General features: G+C 47.3%; 1 protein-coding gene across 2 annotated transcripts in view; it reads left to right on the forward strand.

Annotated features, from left to right (window-relative positions):
* Positions 1 to 1,875: 1,875 nt before the first annotated feature.
* Positions 1,876 to 13,018, forward strand: part of LOC137570869 (cystatin-2-like) — a 32,236-nt gene continuing 21,093 nt past the window's right edge. Inside the window, exon 1 of one of the 2 annotated variants that reach the window (XM_068279576.1) lies at positions 1,876 to 2,030. The gene's annotated coding sequence lies outside the window, so the exon portion shown is untranslated. Of the gene's footprint in view, positions 2,031 to 11,394; positions 11,511 to 13,018 lie in introns of those variants that run through there. The other variant, XM_068279575.1, reaches the window with a different exon arrangement.

Consider the following 13,018-nt stretch of genomic DNA (forward strand, 5'->3'; position numbering starts at 1 on the left):
CGCGAACCTAAAATCGGAGGTTCGGCCCAACTCTAATCGTAAGTCCTTTAAAAAATGAAAAAGCGCCTCTAGTGTGAACGAGCCCTTATAGAGACAATGATATCGCAGTGTGAAATAAAAAGGAAAAACAAACGAAAATGGACACTTAAAGTTTGGAAGAAATATATCCTTTGTGGAAACTCCAAGCAAAAAGAGGTGTGATGGGATGAGGGTCCATACACCACGAGCAGACCGACAGTTGTATTATAACTCATTTATTCCATCTCAACTCAAGCAGTAGTCAGTCTCCATCCGGGTCAGATAGCCTCTATTACCGCCACTGTTCATCACACCTGTGGCCAGCTATCAAGTACTTTCGTTTTCAGGGACCCTGGAGTCACAACGCTGCAAGCTCTGCTCTGCATTGTGTCTCGTCACAAAGCAGAGTGCCGGGAGGAGGGGGAAAAGCAGAGCTGCCCAATGAGAGCTGGGGAAGGGGCGTTAGGAATGCCCTCAGTGGGTGTTTTGCAGGAGAGCCTCTCCCGAAAGGGACGCCCCTTTCCATCCAGATTGCCGGCACGCTGCATTTCGGCAATTTGGGGGAGTGACATCTTGGTGGGGGGGGGGGGGGGGCGGTGCAAAGGGAACATGTGGGCATCTCATGGACCAGGTAACATGCTTCGGTGTCCCATCTGACACCCCCTGCATCGGGTACTCTATAAGGATGCCATTGGTGGGAGTGTGGGAAAGATAGTACCTTTTGCGTGACCCTATAGCTAAAGTGTACCTGAACTGGCATGTGACACTGGGTCTCCTTCACTACTGTGTGTGTATAGTCATTTTACCGATGTTTAGTAAGTATGTCCATGATTAGATAAAGATAGGTACATATAGTGCTAGTCATACTAAAATCTTGTTAAGGTCCCTTTCCATCTTTTGCACAGCAAGTGTTCAAAAACAGTGCTGTTATTTATGCAAATGAGGCAATTGAACAGCAAGCTATATTCAACTCTCAGCTTGTGCCAACAATTTAACTCCTTAGAATTAGAATAATAATATGAAACACCATGATAGTTCTAGAAACTTTTCCTACTACATATAAACTGACTGTAAGCAATAATTGCAGATTCATGTAACTAAGTCTTCATACACACACTAGATAGCGCTTGGCCGATGTATTGGCAAGAAGTCTGGATTGCCAGATCATCTTGTCTGAGAGCAGTCCAAGGCTATTATTGTACTTCTCCTTTCATTTCCCCCCCCCCACCCACCCATCGTGGTTCCATCATGTGTCATGCTGCTGTTGTCCCTCCATCCTACCCCTCCATAGTACCATAATGTGTTGCTAGCCTGCAAACTAGCACCGCTCTGGACGGCTCCCGAAGCGTGCATGTGACCCAATGTTGGTCAGGTGATACCCCAGAACCATAGGAGGATGCAGCACACCTGCAGCAGGAGTGAAGAGGATTGGCACCCAGAGGTTTTATAGGTTGTTTCCCCAGAGACCCACAAACGATACTTCACTTCCAAAGAACCGGCACCACAGTCAAAGTGTAGTTGCTGTCACGCTTGATGCAATAAAAGAGTTTTAATTACACTTTGACTGTAGTGCCGGTCCTTTGGAAGAGAAATATATAAAATACAAATGCTTGGAAATGACTAAATGTGTTTAAGGTACTGCATGAAGTAAAGCCAAATAACCTGTGTAATGTTGCCAATGGTTATTTTAAGGTTACAAGTCATTAAAAATAGGAACCCGATGAAAGGCTAGGCCTGACCCACATATGTAGCAGAAGTCAGTCTGTGCAGCTTTGGCCTAAGAGCACTGACGCCCAGCACTTCAGCCTCATAGTTCCCGTATGTCTCATCAGTGGGTGGAGTCAGGTTCTTTCCTGTTTTCCTGTCAGCGTTTAGGTGGAACACCTGACAATACTTGAAAAACCTGTTATACGCATTCACCTCCTACACAGCTCTGTTTATCTCTGAGCAGTCATCTCTTGTAACTGCTGATATATGCAAATTTCCTTAGAAGGACGTGAATATTTTGAACCGTAAGTAAGAAACGCCATGGAAATGTTTTAAATAAAACATGTAATATATCTGTATATCTCTTTTTAAGGGGGGCACTCTGAGTGTATGAGGCAATATAAAAATAAAATAGAAAGTGAGAAGAAAGCTTTTGCTGGAGGCAACATCTTGGTTTTTACTCAGCTTTTATTGAACAACTGCAAAGCTTCATATTTCTCTGAAACTTAAAGGAGTTGTCAAGCAACTCCTGCTACCCATAGTACTACTTACCCGGGGCTTCCTCCTGCCCCTGGCAGCCGCTATGTCCCTCGCCGCAGCTCTGCTGGCCCCCGTTCCCTGACGGTGCGCTGGAAGACCTCCAGGTCATCCTCTACTGCGCCTGTGCAAGCACCTCCACATGGTCCGGAACATACTGTGCAGACTCCTTTAATGGGCAGAGTCCGGGCTGTGCTGCTTTAATGGTTATATCTGTTGTGCCACATGGGGACCAAAGGTCCAGCATATGTCTGACACATGTCTGTATGGGCACACCTCAGTGCAGTTTGTAAACAACATCACATGGCTGAGCTCTGATCGGGACTTACTCATCAGTCTCTGAGGGCTCTTTCATACTAGCTAACGCGTGCATGAAACTGGGTTCTTGCACGCATTATGACCTACAGCACGACCACCGGCTTAACTACCGGGGATGTGACCCCATCAGCCGCAGGGGGGCCCGGGGCCCCTCTAGGGCCCGCCAGCTTTGTGCGGGGGGAGCGCTGCCGCCCGCCCAATTCTAGGACCCCCCCCAGCTAGGTGTTCAACTAATATCAGCCAGTTCATTCCCCACAGCCCGCAGTCTCCCGGGAGGCAGAGCAGAGCTACGGAAAGATGGCTGCCGAAGCCCTGCACTGGAGACTATTTGTGTCCCCAGTATAGGGCTTCGGGCGCCATCTTGCCATAGCCCTGCTCTCTGCCTGTCAGCCCGGGAGATGTGCGGCAGGAGGATCGTCGGGGGAGCTGCGCGCCAGAGGCCAGCCGGGAGAGGAGATTTCTGCCAGGTAAGTGAATTGTTTTTTACAGGTGGATTTTATTCTAACAACTGCTGCCCACATTACGATTTTCTGGTGACTGCTGCCCACTGTACAATTTTCTGGTGACTGCCCTCCAGGTTACGATTTTCTGGTGAATGCTGCCCACATTGTGATTTTCTGGTGACTGCCCTCCATGTTACGATTTTCTGGTGAATTCTGCCCACATTGTGATTTTCTGGTGACTGGTGCCCACATTGCGATTTTCTGGTGACTGGTGCCCACATTGCGATTTTCTGGTGACTGCTGCCCACATTGCGATTTTTCTGGGGACTGCTGCTCACATTGCAATTTTCTAGTGACTGCTGCCCACTTTACGATAATTTTCTGGTCACTGCTGCCCACATTACGATTTTCTGGTGACTGCTGCCCACTTTACGATTATTTTCTGGTCACTGCTGCCCACATTACGATTTTATGGTGACTGCTGCCCACATTGCGATTTTCTGGTGACTGCTGCCCACTTTACGATGGTTTCATGGTGAAATTCTGCCGACATTACGATTATTTGATGGTGAAATGCTGCCCACTTTACAAATATTTAATGGTGAAATGCTGCCCACTTTACGATTCATTTCTGGTGAAATGCTGCCCACTTAACGATTAATTTCTGGTGCATTATGATTATTTGATGGTGAAACGCTGCCCCATTCCAATTATTTTATAGTGAAACGCTGCCCCATTACGATTTTTTGGCACCTATGGGGGGGGGGGGCATCCAAATTTTTGCAGGGGGGCCCAGTGATTGCTAGTTACGCCCCTGAGCATGACATCAGGAAGTTGCGGTTTGATGCTGCTCAGCGGCTCTAGTTCTAATACACCCGACGGAAAAAGCTTGCGCCATATGATTAAAAGATCTCAGATGCGTTACAACTTAACGCTCTGGAATGCTTTATCTAATGTGAACTACAGTAACATGAAAGTCAATAGACTTTCATGTTACCTTGCTTACTGCATCCTAGGAGAGAGCCTTCAAAACAGACGGACCTGCTCCTAGTGTGAAAGAGCCCTAATAACAACAAACAGGACATCATAGCATGTCATATAAATGCATAGGTCACAGTTGTTCTTCTTAAAAGGAGTCCGAAGTAAAAATAAACTTATGAATAATAAATTGAATGTTTACTACAGCTAAAAAATAGAGCATTAGTGGCAAAAAAAGTCTCATAATGCCCTTGATTCATTAAAGGCTGTTTGAAAAAAAAAAAAAAACAAGTCGTTAAAATACTGCATTCGGTATTTTAGACTTTTTTTTGCTAATTCATCAATATTTGCACAGGTAGAACATTGGTATTTTACCGAAGCCCATTCACAAAGTAACAGCAGAGCATCCATGCAGAGACAAAATTTCAATAGTAAGAGGCATCCCGACATCCCTTTAGATGCACATGTTGTGTTATACTGTTTGTTATACTGCCTCTGCTCGCTTTGAATCTGTCTATTAGTTTTTCTTAACATTTTATTTATTTGCCAGAGCTTAGATGAACTACCTGGAGACATTAAATATGCCATGCTTATTTGATTTCCCCACTAGCTCCTCCGCATGTTCAAACAGGAATCTAAGAGGTTAAACAGCCGAAGGGAGGCAAGGGAAGCCTCTTTTGTTCCATGATGTATCTGCTTGCTGCCTGGGGGGTAGGAAAGCTAGACCCACTGGAGAAGCCTGCGGGTCATATCAACGGGACTTGCAGGAGACAGGGGCTGTTTCTATTGGCTTCTGCTCCGGTCAATCATTGGGATATCCACATGGAAGGCATTCGGAGCTGGTTTTCACCACCACAGAGCAGCTGGTAAAGATTGAACATAAAACTTGGCTTTACTGCATGCTGTAACCTTGATGAATTGACATTTACTGACATGTGTTAAGTTATTTACGGAAAAGTTGGTCATTTACCTCACTGCTCCATAATTTTAACTTGTCATGTGGTAACAGCCTCGTTGAATTGCCATTTTCCTAAATGCTCTGTTAACTCAGCTGTTCTCAGCATTACCGAATGCGGTAACGCTTGATGATTGGAGGCCATTGTTTCCAGAGTTTAGATACCCCACGTGTTGTCTATACAAGAGAGCTTCTCTGAGCTCTCTGACTCAACTTGTGTGGGCTACAGTGCTATTATCTGAAGCACATATCAAAGAAACAGTGAGGCACAGCTTCAGATAAGGTTTTACTGCAGGGGAGTTCAAAGGGTAATTAGCTCAGCTCTGTTCCATGTAAAATACATTCCTAGTTGTTAATATTTCAGGTATTTATACATACAAAAATCTGATGCAAGGAAAGAGGGGCACATCAAAACCGAGGGCGAGTGGGGCGACACAACAGATTTAGTGTTCAAGAATTCAAGAGCCCCTAGATGTAGGTTTCCACAGTATCCCCAATACTTTGGTCACAGCTTTCTAATGCCCCAGTCCTACATAATGTATTTTGGTATCCCAGCTTTTCTGTGACCCTGTGCGGTGCCCCAACTTCCTCTCCTAGTGACCCCTAATTGAGTCCAGGGCAGGCTTTCTAGTTTTACCACAGCTGGTTCTTATATTTGTAGGACCCTCTATGGTAATGCACATAGGACTGAAGGTATCTACCTCCTCTCTACATAGCATCACCATTACACTACTATAACTAATAAATAATACAAATCACAAATTTGACTTCCAATCACCACAGGAACTTTTTTCTTTCTCACCACAGGATTATCTTTACTTAAAATGAAAAAGTTTACCAAGTAAATAATTTATTAATAAACTATTTCAATCATAAACCAAAAGCTTGAGTGAAATAATATCAGTAAATTCTACAGTGTTCTCCCCAGAATATTTTTCCCGCCGGGTGGCATGAAAAAGTAGCTGGGTGGGGCGAGACGAGAGAATACAGGGCCAGTGCTTCTCTGCACAACTCTCCTTTGTATAGCCTTCTTAGTATGGGTAGCCACTGTAAAGATGGCTTGAACCTCAGATTTTCGGTTTGCAAACCTCAAACGCGAACTTCCGCAATAGACTTCAATGGGCATGCGAACTTTGAAAACTAGAAACATTTATGCTGGCCACAAAAGGGATGGAAAAGATGTTTCAAGGGGTCTAACACCTGGAGGGGGGCATGGCGGAGTGGGATACACGCCAAAAGTCCCGGGGAGAAATCAGGATTTGAAGTACAGCAGCATTTTAAGGGCAGAAATCACATTATATGCTAAATTGGAGGCCTAAAGTGCTGTAAAACATCTTGCATTTGTATACATCAATCAGGTAGTGTAATTAGTGTACTGCTTCACAATGACAGACCAAACTCACTGTGTAACGCACCGCAAACAGCTGTTTGTGTAGTGACGGCCGTGCTGGATTGGTGCGCACCATAGCGAGAGTGCAGGCCAGCCCATATTGTCGGGGTGAGGTAGCTGAATGACAGAACAACAGTGACTGAGTGTCCAGCTGATCGAATTTGGTCTGTCCGCAATTAAGCAACGACTTTATTATCTTGGGTATGCCCCCCCCCCCCGAGACACTCATTTAGGCGGCGGTCATCGCTTCATTGTGATATGCAAGCCCCTTCACCGCGGCAAGGTAACAGTCATGAAGGGGAAAGCCTGAAAAATTAGGAAGGCATGTACACGCACCAGAAAAATTAGCGGCATTAAAAATTCAGGAATCCGCCTGGAGTCCTGGACCCTGTTGGTGGTGGGCGGAGAAGGCAGTCAAGTGGCCTGCAGGCAGAGATGATGTGTGGAGACCGACTTAGTCTTGGGGCAGGCAGTCACACGGCGTGCAGGCAGAGATGCTGTGTGTGGGGACTGACTTAGTCTTCAGGCAGACCTGACCATGCTTTGCAGACCAAGTGGTCAGATGCAGGGGTCTAGTCCTGGAAAAAGAGGTGAGTGGACTCACCATAAAAACCTTGGTGAGTGGACTCACCATAAAAACCTTACCTCTTCCTCTCCGTTCCGGCGAGTTGAAGCTGTGCGTGCTGCTGCTCTGGTCTTGACTAGACCAGACTAGCTGCACGCACAGCTTCAACTCGCCGGAACGAGGAGGAGGAGGTAAGTCCCGCCCACTGATGCCCACTGTCAGCCACCGCCGCTGCCATTGTTCTGGAGGGGAGAGCCAGGAAGAGGAGCCTCAAGGTGAGGGAAGGGGGGGAGACGTCCGCCCTTCCCCGCTGCTCTGCACAATGCTCCTCTCCACTGCGCTGCTCCCCTCCATCTCTACAAAAAAAGTAAGTGGACGTCGTCCACCTGCGTTCACGCAGGACTCGACCCCTGGTCAGATGGACCCTTGACCCAACGCCACTTGCCTTTCAACATCACGGTACCGTTTGGGTATCACCATTTTTGAGAAATAATTGCGGCCTGGTATCTTCCACTGTGGTGTGTGGCTCTGCTTTTGCGTGCTGGTTTTCCTCAGGTGGTCATCCCATTGCAGTTTGTGCTTTGTCATCATGTGCCTTCTTAATCCCTACGCGGGTCTTGGTCTTTCCATGGCTCAATTTTTGGTGGCAGAGAGTACAAATGGCATTGCACACAAAAATTTCCACACCGCTGAGCCCTAGGCTGATGGCACTTTGGTGGTGGCGGCCGACTGAGTGTTAAGTGGGGTGCCAGAATCAGAGCAGGAGGAGGAGCTGAGGAAGATGATGTGTTCTGTGTTAAATAGTCAATTACGTCCTGACAATCTTGGGGGTTGATGGCACACGTGCCTTCTGAACACTGTACTTTGGTCCAGGGCCGCACAAAATCACGACAGCACGACCTCGAACAGACCTGCAGGGTGGCCTGCCTCTGCCTGTTTTGCCCATATTGGGGGGGATGAAGTGAAAGCTATGCACTGACTTGACTAATACAATGTGCAGTCACACAGGTGCAGTGAACAGGTATACAGTGACTAGTATTACAAATGTGCAGCTGTCACACACACAGATACCATGAACAGGTGCAGTGACTGATATAACACTGCGTGCAGTCACGTAGGTAGGTGCACTGAACAGGTATGCAGTGATTGGTATTACAAATGTGCAGCTGTCACACACACAGGTACCGTGAACAGGTGCAGTGACTGGTATATAACACTGTGTGCGGTCACGTAGGTAGGTGCACTGAACAGGTATGCAGTGATTGGTATTACAGATGTGCAGCTGTCACACACGCAGGTAGTCACTGAATGTCATGGGCCTGGCAGTGGCACAGTAGGAATTACCAAGGGGCCAAGAGCCAGCTGCGACTGACTGACAGGGCTGTATATGCAAGTGTCTGTGGGACACACACACACACACACACACACACACAAAAATAGATCACAAGAACAACATTAGCTATCAAAAGAGCTGCTGAGGGGTACTTTTTAGCAATAAGTATCAGCAAGGAGCAAGCTAACAAGCCTAACAAGAGCCTAACTAAGCTTTCCCTATGTCTCTCTGCAGCAAGCTCTCCCTTCTCTAATTACTGCAGCCACACGAGTGAGTGAAATGGCCGACGCTGCCTGCCTTTTATAAGGGAGGGGGGCTCCAGGAGGGAGTGTAGCCTGATTGGCTACCATGTGTCTGCTGACTGTGATGTAGAGGGTCAAAGTTGACCCTAATGATGTAGTATAGGGGGCAGATCAAACTCGCATATAGTTCGCGCTCAATCGCAATCGCGAACCACCGAAGTTCGCATTTGCATGCGAACCGTTCAGGCCATCTCTAGTAGCCGGGTGGGCGCCAGTGTGGGTAGGCAGAGGGACCACCATATAGGTAGCCCTCTTAGTATAGAAAGCTGGGGGGGGGGGGGGGGCAGTGTAGGTAGGCAGAGGGATGCCAGTGTAGGTATCTTCTTAGTATAGTAAGTCGGGGGGCAGTGTAGCCCCCTTAGTATAGGGAGCTGGGGGGGGCAATGTAGCCCCCTTATTGTAGGTAGTGGAGGGGCCTGTGTAGCCCCCTTAGCATAGGTAGCCAGCGGGGGGCAGTGCAGCCCCCATAGTATAGGTAGCCGGGCATCCTCGTCTTTAGGATTAGCACCCTCTAAAAGGCACTGTAATCATAGAGACGGGAATGCCTGGAGAAGATAGCTCATCGGTGGAAACGAGAGGGGAGTAACTTCTGCCGCACTGCTCTGCTTTTCAAGGTGAGGGTGCCCACTACAGGTCACCATGAAGCCCGCTAAGGACCCCAGTTTTGCCCGGCACACAGAGTCCCCCCGTGGCAGGAGGCAGAGGTATGCATTTTGACTGGAACAGAGAGCCACTGAGGGATCACAGGAGGAAAACCACTGGCCAGCTGATAGGCTGTAACTGTAGGGGGGTGAGGAGCAAAGCCCATGGTCATGCAGCTGGATGGCCCAGTGGTAGACCATATTATAGATAAACAAATACTTTTTGGATTCTGCAGATCAGCTTAAAGTGTACAAGCGATCTTGGAACAAAAAGATTTTATATTCACCCGGGGTTTCCTCCAGCCCCATGAGCGCTGATGCGCTCCTCACCATCCTCCCCAGTGCCTCAGTTCAGACACAATTAGCCCTGGTAATCTGGCTCAGTCACGCAGCTAAGCCAGATTACCGGGTCTAACTGCAGCCAAGCAGAATCACTCAAGAGGAGGGCAAGGGGCACATCGGAACTAATGGGGCTGGAGGAAGCCCCGGGTGAGTATAAAATCTTTTTATTTTGAGATCTCAAATACACTTTAACCCTGGTCGTTTCTTAATTAAAGTTTTATTCAGTTCAAAAATTGAACTTAAAGCGAACAGAGTCGAAGCTTGGGTTCAAAATCTTCTACTTACTATTTAGAGAGGGAAGCCTCAGGATCCTATTGAGGCCTCCCTCGGTTATAATAAGCCCCCTATTGCTGAGTGCGACCCCCTTCACTTCGGGGCCGCCCAACTCCTCTTCCTGGTTTGAGTGCGAACAATGGCCACGCGAGCCCGTCCGTGCATGAGCAGTAGCATGGAGCGGACTATTTTGCGCATTTGAACCAGGAAGAGGAGCTGTTTGGCCCCAATGTGATTAGCGACAATGCATTGTCACTAATCTTCCAAGGGGCCATGCTCAGCAACAGGGGACAAAGCAATAGAGAGGGAAGCCTCAAGAGAATCCCGAGGCTTCCCTCTTTTTAGGTAAGTATCTAATTTTGTGTACCCGAGCTTTGGCTCGGGTACACTTTAAGTTTGGCACTTAAAGTGAACCTTAAGTCAGAAAAAAAAATGAGTTTTACTCACCTGGGGCTTCTACCAGCCCCCTGCAGCAGTCCTGTGCCCTCGCAGCCACTCACTAATCCTCTGGTCCCCCACTGCCAGCTAGTTTCGTTTTTGCCAACAGGCCCATCAGGACTGGCCACACGTAGCTTTTTCCGCATTCCCGACTGTAATTAGCGCTGTTGCGGGCCGCAACTCGTACAAAAATATGCGTTGCTGCATTACGAACGCATAGATTTGCAGCAGCGCGTATTTTTGTACGCGTTCCGTTCCGCAATAGTGCTAATTACAGTCGGGAATGCGGAAAAAGCTACGCGTGGCCAGTCCTGACGGGCCTGTCGGCAAAAAACGAAACTAGCTGGCAGCGGGTGACCAGAGAATTAGTGAGTGGCTGCGTGGGCACAGGACTGCTGCAGGGGGCTGGTAGAAGCCCCAGGTGAGTAAAACTCATTTTTTTTTCTGGCTTCAGTGTCCCTTTAAGGCCATTAAAGGCCAGCTGAAGTGAGAAGAATATGGAGGCTGCCATATTTATTTCCATTTAAACAATACCAGTTGCCTGGCAGCCATGCTGATCTATATGGCTGCAGTTGTGTCTGAGTCATACCAGAAACAAGCATGCAGGTAATCTTGTCAGATCTGACAATATTGTCAGAAACACCTGACTGATCTGCTGCATGCTTGTTCAGGGTCTATGGCTAAAAGTATTAGAGGCAGATGATCAGCAGGACAGCCAGGCAACTGGTATTGCTTAAAAAGAAATAAATATGGCAGCCTCCTTAGCCCTCTTGATACAGTTGTCGTTTAAGAACCCTGGCAATTTGAATAATAATAGCCTCTGTGCATAATGTCATTGCGTTAGCATAGAATGATAAAAAACAGCCTGAAACAGTAGAAGTACTACCATATCCGTACATGGATAACTGGATCAGTGGTTTGGGTTATGTGTGAAACATACTGTACATGGCATAGTACCAGAGCTACTGTATAGAAACAGCAATGAACTCACCTTACAAAATTCCACTATATTGGCTTTATTCAGCTTCTGGTTTCTTCTGTGTTCTCTAAACTGTTTTTGGTTCATCTAACCTGGCTGTAGGCCATTATGCTAATTGATCCTGTTATGATATTTGGGTACTGCACTTCCTTGAGCAGGAATGGCATAACAGAATAGGTGGTGTAACAGGTTGGTCGATGAGTCATCATCTGCAATATTACTGCCCTGCACAATAATAGGCAAAACAGACATAGCCAAACTATATTCAGAGACGGAAGATAAGCTGCAACTGTAAGTACTAACTTAAATATACTGTAGTTGTAATGATCTAGGTCTCCAATGAAATTCCAATTTTTCCCATCTACATAACCACATCGTCATAAAAAAGAAATACCATACTTAAATTCTAACAATATATATATTGTAATGATCTGCTCAGCTGTCTGCACGGGCAGACAGCTGTTTGTCCATTCTTTGGGTCTGAGTGTTGCAGGTCTCTGGAAAAGAGACCTGTCTTCGCTTTGCAACTTTCAGAGTTGCTCTGCTGGTGAGGAATTTGCATATACTTGTCATGCAAATTGTTTAGCTGCCTCCTTTGATGGCTTGCAGTATTACCTTTTGCTCCCAGAATTCCTTGCTGGTCGTGATGGTTTGTTCCTGCTAAACTCTCCTAGAGTGTCAGCCTTGCTATTGTTTGCTAAAGATTATCTTAGAGTATTCCTTGGGACTGCACTAGGCATCCCTTCTAGTGCAGTCAGGTTGCATTATCTGTATTGCCTTGTTCTGTCTCTCTGTCTAGATTGTCTTGTCGCCAGCGGCGGTCGACAGGAAATCGTTCTGTCTGTCTGGGAGTGTAGGCCAGAGCTGCGGTTGCTACTGGCTGCTCCATCTGTCTGGATTGCATTCGCCCTAGTGGTAGTGGCTGTGCTTCCTTCTGTATTCTGCCTTAGGTGTGCTAACCAGAGCAGCGGTTGCTACTGGTAGCCCCATCTGTTTGTCTGTCTGGATCGCATCCGCTCTAGCGGTAGCAGCGGGGGTTCCTTCTGTATTCTGCCTTAGGGGTGCTAGCCAGAGCAGCGGTTGCTACTGGTAGTCCCATCTGTCTGTCTTGTCTGGTATGAACGCTTGCTGTAGGCTTGGTGAGGTAACCGTTTAGCAAGTGTTCGCGTTCTCTATTTCATGTTTGTTTTTCATTGGTTAGTTAGGGTGGCAACGCTCATCACTGGGCGCCTAACGCGCGGTGATCGTGTCTTAAACGCGTTCGCTGTTGCGAATGAGTGCGGTGTTCGCGTTTAGCTAGCGTTTGTTACTTTCCTTGTTGTTCTGATCGTTGTTTTGTGCTATGTCTTTCTTGTTGCATTTGTGCTCTATCTGATTCAGTCTTGTGTCACTATTGGCAATCGCTACACTTGCGATTGCATTCCCACTTCGTTTCCGTTGTTGTGTGTTCACCGTCGCTGGGTGGCGACTAGATTGGTGGACACACATACATTCTGTCTCTGTGCTCTCTTGCTACTCTCGTGCTCTGTCCTGCTCGGTCTTGTGTCACTGTTGGTAATCGCCAGTCTTGCGATTGCGTTCATACTTTATTTCTGCTGATGTGTGTTCACCGTCGCTGGGTAGCGACTAGATTGGTGGACACACATTCATTCTGTTTCTATGCTCTCTCTCTTTTAGGGCTATCCAGCCCTGCATTGCTTCAACTCGTGCAATTCCCATCTGGCATCTGTGGCAGTACAGAGGCTGTGTCCGTCTGTACTCCACAGCTCCATCTGCCGGTGGGAATCTCCCTCTACAGG

Source organism: Hyperolius riggenbachi, chromosome 4 (genome assembly GCF_040937935.1).
Source record: "Hyperolius riggenbachi isolate aHypRig1 chromosome 4, aHypRig1.pri, whole genome shotgun sequence".
In the NCBI taxonomy this organism is placed as follows: Eukaryota; Metazoa; Chordata; class Amphibia; order Anura; family Hyperoliidae; genus Hyperolius; species Hyperolius riggenbachi.